Genomic DNA, 23,366 nt, shown 5'->3' with positions numbered 1-23,366 from the left:
ACAATTTATGCTTCTATTTTCTTTTCTTTGTTTTTAAACTGTTTTTCTTCTATACACTTTATTGAAAATGATGTGTGTTCCCTTTTATGAATTTTCGAACAAGAATCTGTTAACGAAATGTCAAGATTGTAGACTCAGGATTAACAGAAACTACCAAAGATTTTCCAACAAATATAAAATTCTTCAAACAAAAAAATCTATTCAAACAATATTGCATAATGGACAGGCACATGAATCTGCAGCTAGAATGAACTTTTTTTGGTAGATTACAACCCTCTTCTAATCCTGATCAATAGACCAACAAAAGTTTCATAAAAGAATATTTATACAATAAGAATCCCTATAGTAACAGCACTTCACTCAAAAGTAACACTATAATAAAAGGTTACAAAATAAATTTGAGCAAGAAATAATAAGTACACAATTTAATGAATTAAAACCAAAAGTTATTGTTGTGCTTAGAATAGCCAATTAATCCAATGTATCCAAAGATTTGAAAAACAGGAAATAAGTTTAAAAAAGTCAGTCTTTATGGAGATATGTTTGATGGACATATTGAATTTATTTAACATTTTGAAAATTTTAAGAATGGCCAATAAAAACAGTTAGTGTCTGACAGATCTGAAAAGTTATGTTACAACTCAACCCTAATATATCAACCTCCAACCAAATATAAAGACATTGAAAAGTGTGATGAAAATATTGATTTGTGGAACAGACTGATGCACAAGGTAAATGCAATATACCCGAACTCCTACAGTGAGGGTATACCCCTTTTAAGAGTTAAAGCATTGCTTTTTATCAACATGATATAATGAATGAATAGATAGTTCCTAGGAATATACCATCAATATCATTATGACATTTTTCCCTTGCAATATTAAATCTTCATTGCCTGTGATCATGGGAGTAACATAGACAATATGATACATCCAAACACTGATTATCTTGATCAAATAAATAATGGGGTTCTTTGTCCTACATGGTGCATAATCAAATAGGAATAAATGCACAATATCAAAGTTACATATGCAATTAGTTCTGTTGAGAAATGTACATCTGAAATAACATCAAAGAAGTCACAAATAATGGCAGCAGCTACCATAGCAGACCACCAACTGTTTATTACCAATTAAACAAATTAATAGACATTTAATTGATGATAAGATAATAAAATTTCCTATATCTGTCTTCATTGGTTATAAATATAAGAGAGCAAGGAGGCATAAACCAGACCAGATAAGATAGAGGTACCAGTTTTTTGTAGGCTGGAACCAGAAGGCATAAAAATTTGATAAGATATAAAATGTTCCCTACCTGTTTTTATTCTTGTAATAAGTTGACAGACTAATTCTTTACTAACTTGGCATTAAACTTTTCTGAAAAAACATCACGTCTTTATTGCAGTCTAGCTGGAAGTACTTGTCTGGAAAATGATAGCTAATGTTAGTACTTATATCCATTTAAAGCTTAACTTTGAAAATAATAAAACAATGAAAAAGAAAACAGAACTTCTTTGATAATTCAAACATTAAATCTTGTTTTCAAAATATCCTATCGAACTGACTTTAAATTCCCATACGACTTCCATGAAATGGCAGACAGTTCAATTGATAATTTTACTGTGTCATTGAAATGATAGTTTTAACAGGAAGCTTTAAAAATTCATTGAATCAATATAAAAAAAGAGACAAAAGATGCAGTACAACTAGATCAAAGAGTAAATGGCAGATTTATTTCCATAATAATCTACAAATGACTGAATTGTACTGGAATTCCTTGCCAACAGCATGTACTAAGATAGAATTATAATTGGCAACTTCCATAAAAACTTTTTTTTCTGCTTTTGTTTAGAAATATAATGATGGAACAAGAAATATTAGAAACCAATTTTCAAAAGCTATTGTCTAAATCAATTTCACAATTTCTTTTAATTTTCTGGAAGCATTTCAAGGAAAAACGCAATTCCAGGAGAGACTGCCAAATTTTTTAAATTAATATTTGAGATCTTAAATTCAGCTACTGTAATTGCAATTAAAATAAATTTTGATAATGTTTTAAGAACTTTTACACCAAAATTTATTTATCTATTATAGAATGATAAGAATCAAATTATGGAAAGAAAAAACTTTTCCCCAAATATCAATATGTCTGTGACCTTGACCTTAGAAAAACTGACAAATATTGATGAAAATTGGGTCCTCTGCAATGAAATTATGAACCAGATCTGAAACTCAAATTATACCCTTATAAATGAATCAATAATCAGCAAAGTATCTACACTCATAATGAAAAAACCTGAGTACAATTTTCATGAAATTTTCAAGTTCAAGGACCTTTATAACTCAGTGACAAGTGTGGCATTACAAAGAAAACAAAAACTTGATCTGAAACTAAGTAACTGTTGATCATTCATGAATCAAAAATAAGTTCATCATGAACAAGCATAATGATTTCAAAGTTCACACCACTGTTAGATTTTGGAAAACTGAAGAATAAAAAGACATACATATGCCCCAGTCGTGGAGTTATCAAGAGGTAAAAATATAAATCAAACTATATTCACTGTAAAGAGCAAGTTTCTAGTTTCATTTTTTGAACAGTCATTATTATTTCCAAATCCCAAATCCCATTTCCTAGATATCTGGTAATTCATATTTTATTAGATTATAAAAAGGTTCTGCAAAACTAGTTTTTAAAGGCTATCCAGAATAAAAAAAAAAAAGATGTTATAATTTATTGAATTATCTGTTACTACTGTGCATCTTGTTACATGTACCTTCCTTCCTTCTTCTTATTTCCATATGATATCTATCATTCAATTCTATTTTTTTCTTTATCCTTTTCACAATGCCAATTCAAGATCCAAGGGAAGTAACTGTGGCTTTCTTGTACCACATCAGTCTACAATTGATTTTAAAAGAAAACACATATCTATTACATTTCTGGAAGTGGAAGCTAATTTTATCTGTGTAATACAAAGTAAATTTGTTGTGAAGAGAGTCTTCAATGCACATTAAGAACAGGAATTACAGAAATTATTTCTGAGCACATTTTGTTAAGTATAATAATAACAGATGGTACTTAACATTAGTACAAAGTAGTTTATTATTGACATAGTACATTTTATGATTACAGAAAACAAATTAAAACATTGTTTGATGGTTACATATGAACTTTTATTGGTACAGTTTCAGTACAGTTTTATCTATTCTGGTGCTGCTTTTTAAAGAAATTTCACAATGCAGGAACAAAAATTACGTTCATAACATCCAGATATAATAATAAAAATAACATTAGAAAACAAACGAAAGGTCAAGCAAGACCTTTCAATTTGAAATAAACATGATGACAAGATATCAGCCCTGCCTGGGAAAATACAAAATGTTAACAAAGGGCAAGTTATGACAAGGCCACATTTTTGGCACCTTAAATCAAAATAAAAAAAATTTATAGCATCAACTTCAGCGGCTTTTGACATCATGGTTGGCATGGCAACTGACGTTTCTGAACTGATTTGTTTAGATAGTTCAAAAATTAATTAATAGTATCATCCTATTAATTAATTTTTGAACTAACATCTTTTTAAAAGGATAGAAAATAAAAACAATAACAGAGCCCAAATACCTTCTTTTGATTCATGTAACAATAAAGTGATAATCAGATGGTTTTTGTATTTTGTGTTTTTGGTTGTTGTGGAATTGTTTGTCTATTCAAGCTGTTTTTATTTAGCTGCCTATCTGACAGATGATTTTTTTTAAGTGTATATGATTGTCATTTTAAAACATTTTACCTCCATCTGAATTAGAAATTTAAGTGGTTTCTGTTCAATATCGTCTTTCAAGTTAATTACTCTTTCACATTATTGTCGTCTATGCCAACAGCTCCATAACTACTTTAATTTTTCCATCATTCCAAAATCTACAAAATATTTAAAGACTTTACAATTGTTTTCCCAAGTTTTAAATAACATTTCAGTTATGATAAAGTAGAGGCCCCCTGTAGAGTGTTCTGCATCTTTGACAGAAGATGATTTATGAGTGCAAGTTTTTATGCAATACAACACCTTAGCTAATGTATAGAACAGATGTAACACTGACAGAACCCACTCTATGATTGAGTGATCAAAACTAATCTTGTATTCAATAGGCCATAACAAGCTTAGGCTTGTTTACATCAAAACAACAGGCTCAAATGAAAGTGGAATGTTATGTTTTATGTAAAAACAAATCTCAATATTACAAAAAAACAAGAGCTGTCAAAATGACAGTAAACCAGATTCTTTAACATTTATTTGTGTTCTGGCATTTATCAATATTACAAGGACCAAAACTCCTAATGGGAAATTTTAAAAGGTTTGGTTGAACGGTTCATGAGTAAATGCACGGACACAACATTTTTTAAACTTCCAAGAACCGTCACTCCTGAACGGTAAAAGTCAAAATCGTAATTATTGAACTTGACCTCCATTTTGTTGTCAGTAACAACATATTAAAATTTTAAAAGGTTTGGTTTACTGGTTCATGAGTAAATGCACGGACACGACATTTTTTAAACTTTCAAGAACCGTAACTCCTGAACGGTAAAAGTAAAAATCGTCATTATTGAACTTGACCTTCGTTATGTTGTCAGTAACAACATATTAAAATTTTAAAAGGTTTGGTTTACTGGTTCATGAGTAAATGCACGGACACGACATTTTTTAAACTTTCAAGAACCGTAACTCCTGAACGGTACAAGTAAAAATCGTCATTATTGAACTTGACCTTCGTTATGTTGTCAGTAACAACATATTAAAATTTTAAAAGGTTTGGTTGAACGGTTCATGAGTAAATGCACGGACACAACATTTTTTAAACTTTCAAGAACCGTAACTGCTGAACGGTAAAAGTCAAAATCGTTATTATTGAACTTGACCTCCATTTTGTTGTCAGTAACAACATATTAAAATTTTAAAAGGTTTGGTTGAACGCTTCATGAGTAAATGCACGGACAACATTTGGTTGCCACCCGCCCGTCGTACATCCCCAAATCAATAACCGACAATTTTGGCACAAAAATCCGGTTAAAAATTCACACTGTTTAAGATGTCTACTGAAATACTCAAATATTATATCTTTAACTATGTGTAAATCTACAATAATGTAATGTATGTTTCCTATTGGAAGTTTAAAATAAGAACATTGTTAATCAAGTATTAATTTGTAGAAACCTAGATGCTAACTTTCCATTAGTTTAGTATGTATAGCAGTTTATAGGAAAATATTATATTTACATTTCTATTATACTGAGAGAAGTAGTATGGTAATCTAGTGTGTGTAGTTTGATTCGTTTTGTTTGCGTTTTAAGATTTTTCTTCTTCTAGAGTCCTCTTTTTTTTTTTTTGCTGGAATGTTCTGCTATATATCCTCTTTTTTTTTTTTTTTTATTGTGGAGGAGTAATTATTAGATCTGAAAAAAAAACAATATCCTTCTGATGTAATGCTTTCATCCAAAATGTGTCCAAGTTTGTCTCCTTTCGAAGAAAAACTATGTATTTTTTATTACATAAGCAACCATGGCATTTATATATATGGGTTTAATATAAGTTGCATAACTTGTTTTCCAATCTACTATAAAATAAATATTTTAAACTAACCATGGCATTTAATATTTTAAGCTACCACTGAAAAAATTTATTGAGAGATTGGTTCAAATTGAAAAAGTGTCCTAATGATCAAAAAGAGAATGCTTTCTGATGCAATGTTTGTTAGCAACGAAGTTCATATTGTATAGGTGTTTTTAATTGAACAAAACAGATTCTGGTAAAATTCTTCATACCATTAGAAAATGGAGGGAAATGACAGAGCAGACAACACTAGTTGCAATGAGAGTTGCAAATGTATTAATGTTTTTTCATCACTGACATCAAAGATGTATGCTGACATTCATTATACATGGGTCACTTAGTTATGTTTCTTCAGAAACAGAAAATGTATTTGCCCAGCCTTTTTGGCAACAATTTCTATAATTGTTTAATGAATGCATCCAGAATGCAGAAAATGAATATCTCTCAACAGCCTAAATGGCAGAATATGTTTTTCAAAATACTGATAATTTTGACGAGCTAGTCTACAATCTCACACTTCTACAAAGAAATGATGCATTAGTTCATGTGAACCAGAGAAAGATAAATGAAAGATTTCATTAGAGTATGAAAAAGATAAATGGAAGATTTCATTGATGTGTCCTATTAGGATGTTCTGCAGCTGTTGATTTTGAAAACACCTTTGCCTTTCTCTACTGTTTGATGCATTTCTCAGCTATGATCATAAATCTTGTAAACTTATTATTTCTGCTTGTAAAACTATTAATTATGGCAAGTATGGTGATGAAAGTGACTTGTACTACATAATAAAAATTAACCTGGAAAATAAACTTACAAATTTATATTACTTTGTAGGATATATGTCATTGACAGCATCCTCACAACAAAACATAATAAGAAAAGACATCAACAAACAGTTTTAAACAAAAAGCAAGCATTCTGTACCATATATGTCTTGTGAATAAATCTTTTAAAAACTACCAAAGTACTAGTATCAATAGCAAATTTGAATGAAAGGTGATCTAGAGTATATATAATGAGGCAGCAACCTCACAACCATAACTAAAAGAAAAGAAAACAAGAATGTGTCCAAAGTACATGGATGCCCCAATCGCACTATCCTTTTCCATGTTCCATGGACCGTGAAATTGGGTAATTATCTAATTTGGCATTAAAATTAGAAAGATCATATCATAAGCAACAAGTGTACTAAGTTTCAAGTTGATTGGACTTCAGCTTCATCAAAAACTACCTTGACTAAAAACTTTAACCTGGACAGACGAACGGAACCACAGACGGACGGACGAACGGAGCCACAGACCAGAAAACATAATGCCCCTCTACTATCGTAGGTGGGCATAAAAGCATTGAGAGGTCAACAATCATTCTTTACAAATAGATAACTAATACTTGATGTCTATAGTGTATGCCTTAAAATCCAAAATCTATTCATGGCAGACTCTAAGAAACTAGAAATTCCAATAAGATATCATTATTTGAAAATACTACAGATGTGTATTTTTATACAGTAAAGAGAAATAAAACAGAAATCTATATCATAAATGGCATTATACTTTGGAATTGACAAACCACTATATATTGTACATAATAAGTGACGGAAAGATACGATTTCCACATCAGAAATTCAGATTTTATTTATTTTTAATCGGAAATCAGTAATTGCTTAAACTAGAAATAATAATGGTTAGTCAATTTGCTGTATTTTTCTCTTTATTACTATAAATGGGATTATAAATTTCATACACATGTCAGAATTGTTTTCTTAACAGGATTATATAATTATAACCAAGCGTGAAACAAAACACCTATACTAAAAACAATCAGCCATCTTAAAAGAAAATTTGACTTAACAATAAAACATTAGAAGAGTAAACATTCCATAACAACCATGTAAATGAAGGAACTTCACTTCAATTGAAAACCAATAACTTGTGTAAAAATGTTACATTTGGAGTCAAAAAGCCTGGAAGCTAGCTAGTTTGTTGCCTATTTTATACACTTTGTTGACATAATCTAAACACTTATCTAAAAACACTCGGAGTAATAAAGGGATATTAACAGATTTATTACCCTCAGGTAAATAGATAATGGTTGGCGGTGTCTATTAAACAATTATCTCTCATTGTGGAGAATTGAAGTGAAAGGTGTTAGTCCATTATTAGTTATCTCCCCTTTGATCAGCGTTATATTTATTAATGGAGTGATAGAAAATGAAAAAGGGTAAACTATTTAAACTTTTGTATATTACTTCAAATGTCAGCTTAACCTTTGATTTTTTTTACAATTGGTTTTTAATGACTTTCAAGCCTTATTACTTCATATTTTCTTTCATGGGAATATTGGGGGAAAAAATCAACGAATGCCTAGTATCAAAGGACCTGTAAAAGTTAGTTTTATTGATATGAAATCCAAAATCTGGATATATCCTTTAGTTATGAAACACAGAACAAAACAATTAAAAACAATTGTTAGTTATTATTGATTATAACTGATGATTAACACCACTTTCAGCAAAGTCTCAAGACAAAGAGAAAAAAAAAGTAAATAGTTTTCGTTTAATGCGCTCAAATTTATGAAATGTCTTCTTCCACCACTAAAATAATACTTCTATACAAGGATGGAGTGGGAGTGGTCATGAAATATAAGTTCCTTCATAATATTAGTTCCTAATGGAAAAAGTATTCTGGAATATTATTTCCACTGAAAATAAATATTATAGTATATGTTCCTAACAGAACAAATGGTATAGAGTATGTTCCAACAGGAACAAATATTATGAAAGTTTCTAGTGGAACTTCTGTTAGGTGGAACAAATATATATTGACAGAGGTGTACTGCAATACTTCTATACAAGGTTAGCTTTTAAAATGAAAAATTGGAAAAATATTCCATCATATGGTCTTTTAACCCTGAAGGTATTTATATATCGGACATGATTGATTGATCCATTCAGATTTATAGCTGATCTAATCAGAACAATATTTATGTATGAACTGCCAGATTAGTCCATTAAGACTTATATCTAAATACTAATCAAAATAGTGTTTATTTATTGATGAAGGACAAAGAAAAGGTATTAAGTACATCAAGTAGTCCACTTAATTGCAATATGTTATCTAAAATGGTATGTAGGTTTATGAGCCATTTTATATTAAAGAATATATCAAGTATCAAAATGACAGTTCAAATGGATGCAACGATCAAAATTAAAATGAGTAGAAATTTTCTAAAAAATTAAAATTAATTTACCGGTACTGGTACTGTAGTCAAACATGAAGAAAAACAGATGCCTAAAAATAGGTCAAATTTTTTTCTCATGTAGGTTTTCATATGGGAAAAAAATTCAAAGTTCAAATCATCAAGAAAAACATTATGGTTGTTCTTCAAATTGAATTTGCTATTTCATCTTTAAAAATGAACAAAAGCACAAAATCAAGGAGGCACTAATATTATTTTTCATTGGAAAACAATTTACCTTAATTCATTTCAATGTAGAAATGCAATGCCTGTCAATTCAAATGGAACGTTTTTATTATGTTCTTGAATTTGTGGAACTTTTATTCTTTCAAAGCATACTAGTTTCCTATTTCAAAATCCTGAAAAAGAAAAAAAAAAACATGACCTTTTGTAAAGCAAAATATTGTCCTATGAAATATTGTACAACAAGACAATATTTCATAACTATGTATCATGAAATATTGTCCTTGTCTATGGAAAAATGTCCAGATAAGGACAAATTTGCATAGTGAAATTGTATCTGTATATAGACAATATTTCACAGATGAATACTATGAAATTTGTCTTGTTAAAGGGAGGTTATATTTTGTGTCAATTAAGACAATATTTCATAGATAAATACTACGAAATTGTGTCCTGTTAAAGGGAGGTTATATTTTGGTTATATTTCATGAGTATTTATTGAGATAATATTTCATAGACAGATTGTCATTGAATTTTGTCTCATGAAGGGGGGGTTATCAACATATATTCATGTTAGAGAAGGTATATAGGATTTTTTTTCTGCGACACATACCTGTGTTTATATATGACAAAATAAGCAATTGTCAGTACATTACTTATATTTGTACAGTATAATGTAATCAAATGAAACCTTCATTAGACAATTCTTTAATCTATAATTAACCAATTGTAATGTATCTATGCAAATTTGAAACTCACTATTAACAATAATATAAATTCTCTACTATACAAAACAATTTCAGATATAAATCTAAAAATGTGCATGCTGCGTGCTTGTGTACTATTTCTAATTGTGAAATAATTCGATTAAAAAATATTTTCAAAGCCAGTATTTCATAGTGAAGTATTGTCATGAACAGAATTTCATAGTGAAATATTGTCCAGAAGGAGGTGACAAAATATCATGGACAAGGACACTATTTCATAATGAAATATTGTCCACTGACAATATTTCATTATGAAATACTGTCAGTGGACAATATTTTATATGAAAATTTGTCTGATAGACAATATTTCATGGAGGACAATATTTTATGTTACACTTTCACGTATTTCAATGAGGAAATAAAGGAAAACATGACTCTTGACCGCATTAAAATGGCCATTGTTTGGATTAATATACATTTATTTGAAGTCATATAGAATCATTTAACTGAATGTCAAGTCTTTTCTAATACACCTTTTATTGGAAATAAATAAAACCTATCTATGAATAAGTTACTCACAAAACCTAACATTTCTTTATAACATATAAATATTTCAATATGCCACAAAGGATATCCAATGAAACTTAAACCTCTGATACTGTAGAAGATCTATCAATAATATTCAGATAATTTTTCCACTTTAATGCATTTTCACACCTCAATTCCCTAAAGTAACTTACTCATGAAAGAAAATACACAACAAAGAGAAGATAACCCTGATCCAATTACATGAGGCTAATAAATTATAACATTGTCAATTTCAATAGGTTTCCAATTGCTTGAAATGAATATCAGGATATCAATTTTCTATTAAAAAACATGAAATAATGGTTTTATGCATTTCATAAATTTATTACATAACAATTTGCATAAAACTTGCTAAAACCAGTAACTATTAAAGGTACCCTATAGCTATCCTCCTTCAAGGTATTCAATCAAAAAAGAGGAATTTCTGCCTGGCCACACAGACACATCAGGGGTCATATTACCTTGGTTGAGTGAGCACAGCTGGCTGTAATTTATAACCATTATTTATTCAGACACCTCTCACACTTGCTGTGTTCATTTCTGTGTTAATTTCACACTTTGTAGAGAGATCCAGGCAAATTACAAGCACTTGTTTGTGAGATCATTGGATATTATACATTTTGGCATACACTCTTATAGACAGGTGAGTGAAATTGTATTTAAAATCTCATTTTTTCTATCTAAACGTCAATATTTTTTCTATCCATATCTGTCTTTTTTTAAAGAATTTTTACTTCCAATATTGTAAATCTTCTGAAATAATTTTTGTATTTATATTTCTTGTTTTGTCTTATATTTTTTATCATAAATATGACTATAAAATAACATTATTTGTTTGTAAGGTCTTACACAATTTAATATTACATGTACAATAAAGAATTTGTACATATTCAAATGTTATCCTTCCCCCTTATTTCTAAGTAAAAAAAATATATTCCTGGTTATATGTAAAACACTTATGTACTTATTACAAAGACACTGTCCATTCATTCTTGAAATTCAATTAAAAATATCATAATAGAAAAATACTTCAATAACAAGACAATTGTATTTACATTGATCTTTTTGATAATATTTTATAAAATTTCCACAAAAATTTCTTTTCAATAGTTTATGAATTCTAAAAATTTCCATGAAGAAAAATTTGATAACATCAAAAGAGGCTATTTTTGCTATAAATCAACACTTGTATGACAGTTATTTATAAACATCAAGATAAACGTCCCCCTTATGTTTAGAAGTAGTACTCTTTGTGTCATAGTGTACATAAAATGTCAGTGCGACCATATTTTATTATCGATCTTTGATCTTATTAGAGCCATTATACTCGGAATTTGTAAACAAATTGGGACTAACAAACATAACTAACTTATAAAACCATCTGAATTTAGTTTTAACATAGCACATTTTAATAAAATGAATCAAGGTTGAGTCAAATCTAAAACAGCTGCATGTAGGATTACATGTACATGACCTTTATGTGGATGATAATTTTTTTACTAACCTCAAATTTAACGACAAAGCGATTACTTATACATGTATATATACATATAAAAAATGTCAATACTTTTTAATAATTTTACAAACCTTTTTCTTTGTGTTTAAGGGGGTATATTTTAAGTTTAATATTAAATTAAATCGATTTATCTGCATTTTTAGTTCCTTCAAGATTTGGTATTTTTAAAAGAAATTAAAACAATGTGTACAGGATCTGAAAGAGACACCGTAACATTTCACATTAATATTTTACTTGTATGGTCAAATCTTTTGTTTTTGTATGTCATATGAGTTTGTGCTTTGCATGCTTATTCAATGGGAAATGTAATATCACAATACATTCTTAAAACCCTCTTGCTGCCGGAGGGACACATATGTCCAAACCGGCAGTGCCGGAGGGACACATATGTCCATGGATAAATTTATGCAAGCTTCTTATCAATGCTGTATCTCTTTCAATTAAAATACGGAAGAATAAACAGGGTTATGTTTTTCTCCAATTGGTCCCAAATGTAGTGGTCATTTTGTCGTGACGTCATATATCGAATGACGTTGTTGTTTGGCATGTTACGTCACAGACGTTGAGCTGTCGTATTTTCCGGCATATGAAATGCAACCTTGAAAAACGGTCGGCAGCAAGAGGGTTAATAGCACGAAAACCCAAGAGACAATAAGAGAATATTATAATCACATTCCTTTTGCTAGGATGTTTCTTGTTGGCGGGTTATTTTGGGTCAAGACGCTCCAACTTTGAGAGTAAAAAGACCTACAACAATGATTTTATTCTTGATTTGCACGAAATATAAACTTTACTGTTGCATTACTATTTCTGACAAAACAAATCCATGTTTGTTTGATCTTAGTTGCTAAAATTACCAACTTTTATTGAAAACAGACAAACATTACCCACTATCTGTAGTGCAAAACCACAAAAGTCACATTAAAAAGTGCAACATTCTCAATATATCATGCATTCAGACTCATTCCTAAGTTCCAATTACCAAATAATCACTTTATGCCAGCAAAGCTCTAAAATTTTATCTTCTGGATAAAATATATGACTATCTTAATAGAGATAAGGAAAGTAGAAGCTAAGATAAATAACAGATAACGTAGAATTTTCAACATTTCACCGATTAAAAACATGTGTTGCTGAAGGGTTAGAATCTGGTATAATTTGTTTAAAATCCAGCTTAGAGGTGTTATAAACAAAATTAATTTTATGTAATTTACACTTTATGAATGATACATTACAGGATATTATACCTGGCGTGACTGTCATTTTTGAGCGATTTATTTCATCAGAATCATTTTTCTAAATACTCTTAATTTATTAGGTGTCATGCATGTATGACCTTAGTGAGATACAACATACAAATGAGGGAAATGTTAAAACTTTTATGAAAAATGTATAATTGTGGGTATTTACATTTGTACAGTTTTCTGCCTTTGTCTCTTTTACATTTTAGGTATTTACATTTTTCCTGTATATCAGTTTCCGTCTTTTCCTTATTTCTATTTTAGACACAGAGTTGTTTTCTAAATGTCTTTTGGTTAAGTTTGGCTTCCTGGTATGTTCTTAAATGTTTTCCTAAAAAAATAAGATGATCGTCAATATTTCATCAATTTTTGAAAGTTTGCATAATAAGGAAATCTAAACAGTTTATTATAAAATTTAAGTAGTGATCCAAAAACTGTTATTGTGTTATTTTAATGAAAAAGAAGAAAAGTATTTTTTCTAACTTTTTCTAATTTTGTAATAAAATGTTATTAATTTTCGGCCAATTTTTAATTTTTTGTTTTACATGTTCTTATAAAATAAAATGTTATACAAAATGCACAACAATTCTTTAAGTTTCTTGTTCTAGTCCAGCCAATCCAAAACAAAGCATTGAGAAATCCTAAAGGCATAAATAAATCCATAGAAAAATATAAATTATCACCCAGGATCTAAACATGACTCATCCAAAATATCAAATATTAAAATTAATCAAGCCAACAACAATCATTAATTATAAATTAAATATTGAGGGTGACTGGCAAAATAATAATACACTAATTAATATGCAAAATAGTTACTATCAATCAAAGGCACTATTAATGACCAATTAACACACACATTAATGAGGCATGGTCCTCTTTATAGCAGTTGGACATGTGTTAGAAGAATAAAATTTCAACTTCTAATGGCCATTAAGTCATCACATGTGATTTTTGAAGCATGTCAAAGCATATTTCTGCCTCATTTCTTCAGCTGAATCATTTTCACATCCAGTTTATTGTTTTAACATTTTGTGATGTTTCATTTGAAGGCACAAAGCTTCAATGACATTTCTTATAGAAATGAGATTTTTTTCTTCTTATTGAACTTAGACTAAGCACTTGCATGGCTTTTTATCAAAGACATAATTTTTTATGATATTGTTTTCTTACGCACTTGTACAACTTTTCATTAAAAGTCATCAGCAATTTCTTTTAATGGCACAAAACGACTAGTTATAAAAGTGTTTTTACGCATGCTTTTAATAAAAAATGCATAAAATTAATATGCAAGTTTTTTGTAAAAGTCAAGATAAACTATTTTGACAATCAGACAATATATTTCTGTAAAAAAGGAGACATTTAGTTACATTTAAATTAGACTTGTTTTGTATCACTTACCCTAGAACAGCTGAATTTAGAATACAGTGCCAGTCTTGCTGTTAAACACTTGCCCTACATCCACATCAAATGATAATGGTTTTAGCTTATACTGCAATTTAAAAAAATAGAAGAGTTTTGTTTTGTTTTTAAATGAAACTTTTTTTTTAAGGGGTTCCGTAGATATGTTTCAAAAATTCATTGATGATTTTGTCTATGGCAAGAAATTATATATTATTTTACTGTCTTATGAATGAATATACTAGAGTAGGGAGGTAGACATGTTCTGGACATAAATGGCACTTAACCAAAAATATATGGACTTAAATTGCACTTGATAAAAATGTCCATAAGTTGTGTTATGGAAGGCATGACAATTTAGGGTCTATAGTCAATCAGGAACTTTAACCATATATATTTAAAAGTAGAAATGCACTTCATCAGTTCACATGAAACTGTTCTTAAAGTTCATATAAAGTTATGTTTCCCATTTTATTCCATTAATCCTGATCTTGATCACATTTAAATGATTCTCTGATGATGCATGTTACATAACTATGACTGATTTTATATGAAGGTTTTTTGGGGAATTATATAATTTGGATGTCAATCTACCTTTTAATGTCGAATTTTAATAAACAAAATCACTTAGTCCATTTTACTGGAGACAACAGTATCTAATTTTTAATGTAAGATGGAGACAGTTTTAGTATAATACTGAATATTATATTTGAAACAAGAATGTGTCCAAAGTACACGGATGCCCCACTCACACTATCATTTTCCATGTTCAATGGACCATGAAATTGGATAAAAAATATAATTAGGCATTAAAATTAGAAAGATAATATCATAGGGAACATGTGTACTAAGTATCAAGTTGATTGGACTTCAACTTCATCAAAAACTACCTTGACCAAAAACTTTAACCTGAAACATGCACTTTCATTTTCTATGTTCAGTGGACCCTGAAATTGGGGTCAAAAGTTTAATTTGGCTTTAAAATTAGAAAGATCATATCATAAGGAACATGTGTACTAAGTTTCAAGTTGATTGGACTTCAACTTCATCAAAAACTACCTTGACCAAAAACTTTAACCTGAAAAACTTTAACCTGAAACATGCACTTTCATTTTCTATGTTCAGTGGACCGTGAAATTGGGGTCAAAAGTTGAATTTGGCTTTAAAATTAGAAAGATCATATCATAAGGAACATGTGTACTAAGTTTCAAGTTGATTGGACTTCAACTTCATCAAAAACTACCTTGACCAAAAACTTTAACCTGAAAAACTTTAACCTGAAACATGCACTTTCATTTTCTATGTTCAGTGGACCGTGAAATTGGGGTCAAAAGTTGAATTTGGCTTTAAAATTAGAAAGATCATATCATAAGGAACATGTGTACTAAGTTTCAAGTTGATTGGACTTCAACTTCATCAAAAACTACCTTGACCAAAAACTTTAACCTGAAAAACTTTAACCTGAAACATGCACTTTCATTTTCTATGTTCAGTGGACCGTGAAATTGGGGTCAAAAGTTTAATTTGGCTTTAAAATTAGAAAGATCATATCATAAGGAACATGTGTACTAAGTTTCAAGTTGATTGGACTTCAACTTCATCAAAAACTACCTTGACCAAAAACTTTAACCTGAAGCGGGACAGACGGACGAACGAACAGACGAACGAACGAACGAACGAACAGACGGACGGACGGACGGACGAACGAACGAACGGACGCACAGACCAGAAAACATAATGCCCCTCTACTATCGTAGGTGGGGCATAAAAATGAAAGATATGTATGTGCCTTAAAATTCAAGGAAATTGATGAAAAAATTAATTTACTGCAATGGAATAATTTTTTTACAACACAAACATTACACCAAAGTTTCAACACTTCTAAATAGCCTTTAATTAAGAGGAAACATGGGGTATACATGTGTGTTATTGATATTGTAACTTAAACGGATAGTAGCTACAATTTTCATTAAAATTATTATGCCCCACCTACGATAGTAGACGGGCATTATGTTTTCTGGTCTGTGCCTCGGTTCGTCTGTCTGTCCGTCCGTCCGTCTGTGCCTCGGTTCGTCCGTCCGCTTCAGGTTAAAGTTTTTGGTCAATGTAGTTTTTGAAGAAGTTGAAGTCCAATCAACTTGAAACTTAGTACACTTGTTCCCCATGATATGATCTTTCTAATTTTAATTCCAAATTATAGTTTTGACCGCAATTTCATGGTCCACTGAACATAGAAAATGATAGTGCGAAGTTCAGGTTAAAGTTTTTGGTCAAGGTAGTTTTTGATGGAGTTAAAGTTACATCAACTTGAAACTTAGTACACACAAGTACACACCCGTGATATCGTGGGTCCATGACTGAATTAAAGTATATAACTATGCCTAAGCCTTATTTTAGTAATTGGAATTGTCATCTGATAAAGTCATGTCGATTATAAGATACACAGTTTTCTCTGCTTTCAAATCTTTCTGTTTGAACCCGTCGACCTGGAACTTATCAATTATTGGAAATATTAATTATTTGGAAAACAAAAGGTCCAGGCTATCCAGGAATGGGGTATTTTTTAATCAACCGCATTGTCCTATATTAGTTAACTTAGAAAGTCTTGCTGGTTGCTGAATAAAGCTACAATAGGGAACAATTTGACAATGATTGAATTTAGTAGTGTCAGCCCTTTGATTATGACCCGTGTATATAGCAAAATCCTAAATACACCGTTTGGTGGTGCGCCTGTCAAATGCGGAACGTACAGATAAGGTAATAGCTAACAGGTGAATATACTATTGGTATCGGTATCGGATTAGACCCGGAACTTGTTAATTATTGGCAATATTAATTATGTGGAAAACAAAAGGGTCTGGAGTGGTGTAATTTTTAATCTACACCATTGTCCTATATTAGTTATATATAGAGTTGAATTCTTTGATTTGTCGTTTTTACCCGATGACGGCTGACAAATTGGACCTCGTAATTTTAGTATTATAGATGTTCCCTATGATATGATCTTTCTAATTTTAATTCCAAATTAAAGTTTTGACCCCAATCTCACGGTCCACTGAACATAGAAAATGATAGTGCGAGTGGGGCATTCGTGTACTATGGACGTGACATTCTTGTTTTTTTAATCTATATGCCGGATACACAAAATATTTATTAACAGTAGTGGATCTATGGGTTGAACCCTCTATATTTGATGATGGATTCATTTAAATGGGGACATATAGTTTAAACCCCCTTTATCCTGGGTTGGCTGAATGCACCTGATCTATGATTTCTTTTTGTCTCTAAAAGCTTACTTAGTCAATTTTGAATAAAGCATTTATTTGAAATTGTGAAAGCATGCAGACATACATCTTTATTACCATAATTACAAAATGTTTACTGTAAATGCTACCAACATGACCAAGAGTTGTATTTGAATCATAAATCAGGTTTTGTGAGACTTATAATGAAATAAATATGGTAACAAAACCTTGCTCCAATCTAGCTTATCCATTGTTATCTGATCCCCCCTCACTCAATGTCATAAACGGCAGGAATTCAATTTCCTCAATGCTCCATTATAAAACTGAAATCACACTGTGGTCCATTTAATTCAAATTATACAAAATTAGGTTTTAATATAAAATTTGCTGGATCAAAATTGCATGATCATGTGTTATCTTTAATTTGAATTTCTATAATTAAATACATCAATTTCTCCTCAGCAACTGTGATTTAAACAAAGTTGTATTTTTTGGATGTATGGTTTATATCTGCTGAAGATGACTTTATAGTTATTTCCCCTTTCTGTTCACAAACAATTTACTGATTTTTCTTAATAAGTTCTGCTCTGTGACTGCAAGTTTTAGGGGGATACATTATATGGAGAATTGTTTGTTTTCTATCATTTTGTTTACCTCTGCCCCCATTCTTTATAAACATTTTTTTTTTTTTTAAATCTGTGATCTAATTTTGTCAACTTTTTACCTCTAAAATAAATATGATAAAACAAACACATTTGTAGCCAACAAGGCTATAAATTTTTGACTAAAAACATTCTTATCTGTTAAAATTAGACAATATTTACAAGCAAGGGTCAATCAATGTTGTAAAATTTACACCTCAAGTATAGAACGGCTAGACAAAACTCTTCAAATTACACCTATCCAAAGTAATACTAGGGCTTAGCTACTTAAGATAAACCTGTAATTTATGAGCCAATGTTTGCCTCTCCTGCATATATTTTATTCACATAGGGATAGATTTCAAGACAGGTAGGATTTTATGTTGATCAGATTACCATTCAATGTATATCTTTTTAGAGAGAAAAAAAATCCTCTTCTTTTATTAATAGCTTTTCATGTTCAACTGTTGTGAGAGGGGTTGACACACTATTGAAATGTAGGGGGTAAAAAAATAGATATGTGGTATTTAGGGGGTAAAGAATGTGAATGAGGGATACATGTGTATATCAGTGTTTAAAAAAATTGGGATGTATGGAATAAAAGATGTGGAACCTAGGAAAAAAGAGGAAAAAAGCAAGAACTGAGAAAAAGCACCCACATGTCACTTGTTTTGGGAGAACATGATTTTGTTTACGTTTTTCAAATTTTCTGATATCTAATCAGTTTTAAGACTTGATCATGTATCATTTCTTTATTTTCTTCTATCTCTTAGAGCTTATTGAATATCTCAACATTATTGTCTTTATGATAACATTTCTATCAATCTTTATCCAAAATTTTGATAAATTCAGATTAAAAAAATCCCAATATAAATTGAAATCTTCAAAATGTCATTAAATATTTTTTTTCCAATATAATCAAATACTTTTTAAGCTTCAAATATTTTAATGTAACAAAGGAAAATCTGATCAGCCACATAATATTAGTAAATTCCTCAGTTGGATACCACCATACAATTCTAGGTCCAATAACCCAAGTAATAAAAGACATTGAAGCAGGCAGATGACACAAGCATATTAGATACCTTAGGACGCATTTATCATTAGATTGGAGACAAGACCGATTAAAATGACAATTCAATACTTTATATACCTAGGTAAAATGTTCGTACTACAGGTGAGAGAACTAACAGCATGATTCGTAGCTTAGCTACCTCAGCGACACCCTGCTATCTTATACACACAAATAAAGTCCCTTATCAGTAGCTCAATGTATAGATGTAAGAAGCTTTGATAAAGCATAATAGATATAAAGGTGTGAAGGAATACATCATCTGACAGCCTCTTTGTGTCTGTGTTTTACTGCTGTCTCGCCCTGTCACGATTTGGCTCTCCGGAGGTACACTGACCCAGAAAATACATCAGAGATCTGGAGAAAAAAAAAGAACTTCTCTTGCCTAATCTATCTGTTAGATGTCAGAGAAAACGTGCCTATGATAACAGTTTTACTGATAGATAAACATCTCTGTTCTTAAATTTACCGCTCAGAGATATAGCATACATGTAGTTCTATGGATTACAGCTTTGTTTTCTGAAGGTAAGAACCATATGAACAAAGATTTTTTCTATCATATTTAAAATTTAATCTTTTTTTCATTTTAAACTTCTTTTGATAACAGAAGTTTACTTAACACATTTTTTTCTGAATACCATGAATACTGCAAAATAGAAAGATAATGTGGAAAAAAATATTTAGATGTAACTTCTTCCATCAGTTTCTAGGTAAAAAAATCTTTCTTCTTAAATACTTGTTCTTAAAGTATAAGGAAGTTAAAGCCAAGTGTTTAACTGTATTTTTAGGTAAACTCTTATCATACATGAACATGTACTAATTAATTACTGTAGATTAAAGTATCTTATTTTGTGTGTGTCCTGACACTGCCATCATTTTACTTTTTTTGCTACATGCAGCTGTAAAATATCAAAGTTTCAGAGTACACTCCTGCAATTAATCTTGTTATGAGAGGAACATCAAGGAATAATTTAAAGGGGTCTCTTGAACACTGATATAACTTTGTTCTTGGGTGCTATTGTGCTATTAAAAATCATAACTTAAGCCCAAAACAAGAATAAAAAGAAATTAAGTTTTTCAAAACTAGTTTAAAATAGTGTTATACAAAAAAGTTAACTTTTAATATGATGCAATGGGCCTTATGCATATAAACATTTGTACTTTCTGAAATGGGGTATTTTTTGGTTGGGTTTCAGGACACAATTTCTTAATGAATTAATCCATAATTGTGGTATATGAATAAAATTCCCCATTTTTCTTACAAATCTCACTTGAATTTTTTTTTAAAATAGATCTTGCAGATAACATGTTATTGTCTGAATAGAATTTTTAATATTTTGCACACTTATGTACAGAAAATGTGCAATTCTTTTTTTGGGAAAAAGAAAGATTAAAAAACAATTTTGATAAACTGTATAATTTCTAATGATAAAATTTTCATTTTTGGTTAATGTACCAATGTGACTGTTCAAGGTATATGCGTTGTAACATGATATAAATCAGAAGAAAAAGTCAACATATGGCATACATGTATTTGAACTATAATTCTCTTCTTTGTTCTTCCTTGAGTAATATTATAGGAGATGAAAGGGGTTGTCTTAACCAACAAGTTAACCTTAATTTCCGTATTAATTACTTCTATCATTATCTAGGAACCATAACTCTGTCATTAATGACACTTTATTACTTCTTCTCCTAAGTTAATTATCAATGTTTTCTATTATACATAACTTGCAAATGAAGAAATAATTGTTTGTTGGCAATACTGTAATCTGCACAGATTTGTAGTAATAATAAGTAATATTGGCTTGCATTCTATTGTGCTTATACAGGTGCAAGAATGGTTCAAATTAAAGTATCAGTGCCAAAAGATGTTTTCATTCATGTAGGTACAGATTTGTGGCAATAATAAGAAATATTCAGCCACATTTTGCAGTGCTTATACAGGTGCAAGAATGATCTTACAAAAAGATTAGCCTCAATAAAAAATTTTTCGTATCAGGACATGGGTTTCAATTTTGTTTTGAATAATGAGATGGCAATGGACTACTTAAATATTAAAAGAAACGTCCTCCTTATGAAAGTCGAAGAGTGTGTATTAAATGCATCATTGGAGGTACAGACTTTTTGTTAGATTGAAAACTAATAAGCCCATACTTATGGTACTAAGAATAAGAATAAGAATATTTTATTATTCCAATCAATGGCCCTTGATAGGCAGCATAACATGTACACATAACACAATACATTATGATTTGTAACAGAAAAACATTGTTATAACTAGAAACGACAGGTCCAGAAACTTGAAACCATACTTATGATAATAATAATATCTCAAAGATGGGGATAAAAACATTGCCTACCTAGACAAGAGCTTTCAGGAGGACTACAAAACCAAAAGACCTCCACATTTATTCCTCAACAAAAGTTACTAGATCAAACATTAGATGAAAGTTCTAAATCACTCTTTGAAAGTTGAGAACAAGAATAACAGAAACTTCCAAAAATATGCCATTAGAGTGAGAACTACAGAAAACAAAAGTACATTGTACAAAAAAATATAAGAGACAGAATTATTTTTATTAATTACATAGCAGACACGTTGAATGTTTTCCCATGCAAATCTTCCTCAACAATTCAGTAAGTGAACCATTAAGAATCCAGAATTTCACATAATATATAGAAATTCCTGTAATATATGTGTTTTAACTTGACATCAAACTGTGTCCACGTTTTTTACAGTCACATGCTCTTTATTATAAACGCCTATAAATCAACATTGCCTGCATTCATTTCTACGATTTCTCTTCAAATCTTTGCATGATCTGTGTGAATGATTTAGGAACAGAATTCCAGGTATTTCTTTGTTCTGTAAAGCTATGATCTTTAGTAGTTCTAGTAGCATGGTCTGCACCTGTTGTATTGGCAATGTGTGTAGATAAATGTCAAAGAAACTGAAGGAAAAAGGGGGCAGAGAGGAGATAGAATGAAAAAAGCCAGGGACATTGTCTTGGGCAATGTGTGTAGATAAATGTCTACAAAACTGAAGAATTAAGGGGGAAGAGAGGAGATAGAACAAAATAAAGACAGGGATATTGTGTAAGGCAATGTGAAATAGGAAGGGAAACTTAAAAAACAGATGGCATCATAAAACAATTTTCTGTTTACTTGGAATTCCATAAACTAGATAAGACACCATTTGTGCAATAATTCAACCAAGCTATCATCATCACTTTGTGATTGGTCAATAATGACCTAGCAATCAATGTCAAGAGCAAACATTATAGCTATATTTTTTTTTCCTTTTTGTGTATGGTACATAGATATCGAAACTATACACCTTCTTCTTTATTTCTTTTTCTTTACAAACAAAAGTCAGATTGTATATAACTTTGAGATGAGTAAACTAAGTTATTTTGGGGGAGGTTCCAGCTTTGACTTGACTTAATCCACTTCGTCCCATGGGAGACATAGGGCGACCACAGTAGCTTTCCATCTTTTCCTGTCCTTCCCTGGAGGAAGCTGATTAGGAAAAATTATCTTTGTAAGATAAAATAATGTTGCTTTATTAATTAAAGATCAATCAAAATAAAGCAATATGAAGTAAATAAAAAAGTCAGCATTCATATTTTACAAGAGAACCATGTCACTGATATTTCAATTTACCTTTGAATCCATCTTTTTTCCAACTTTCTTGAAACTGTGTTTCATTTAATAATGGTCAGTGTTATGAAATTAAAATGAAAAGAGTATGAAATTTATTACAATTTGACCAAAGCTAAGTTAAACTCTATGACTCTCACTGAACACTAAATTTCAGTTACAATAAGTTGGTATGGGTAATAGAAGCAGTGGCGGATCCAGAGGGGGTTCAGGGGTTGGAACCCCCCTTTTTTGGCCGATCAATGCATTTGAATGGGGACATAT

At 30.3% G+C, this 23,366-nt stretch overlaps 1 protein-coding gene across 5 annotated transcripts in view; it reads left to right on the top strand.

Annotated features, from left to right (window-relative positions):
• Positions 1 to 10,787: 10,787 nt before the first annotated feature.
• LOC143082995 (four-jointed box protein 1-like) overlaps positions 10,788 to 23,366 on the top strand; it is a 30,614-nt gene continuing 18,035 nt past the window's right edge. For 2 of the 5 annotated variants that reach the window (XM_076259073.1, XM_076259076.1), the window contains exon 1: positions 10,788 to 10,966. The gene's annotated coding sequence lies outside the window, so the exon portion shown is untranslated. Of the gene's footprint in view, positions 10,967 to 18,713; positions 18,738 to 19,653; positions 19,965 to 23,366 lie in introns of those variants that run through there. The other 3 variants (XM_076259074.1, XM_076259077.1, XM_076259075.1) reach the window with 2 other exon arrangements.

This window comes from Mytilus galloprovincialis, chromosome 7, assembly GCF_965363235.1.
Source record: "Mytilus galloprovincialis chromosome 7, xbMytGall1.hap1.1, whole genome shotgun sequence".
In the NCBI taxonomy this organism is placed as follows: domain Eukaryota; kingdom Metazoa; phylum Mollusca; class Bivalvia; order Mytilida; family Mytilidae; genus Mytilus; species Mytilus galloprovincialis.
Note: the sequence above shows the minus strand (reverse complement) of the source record. Positions and strands in the feature narration are given on the sequence as shown.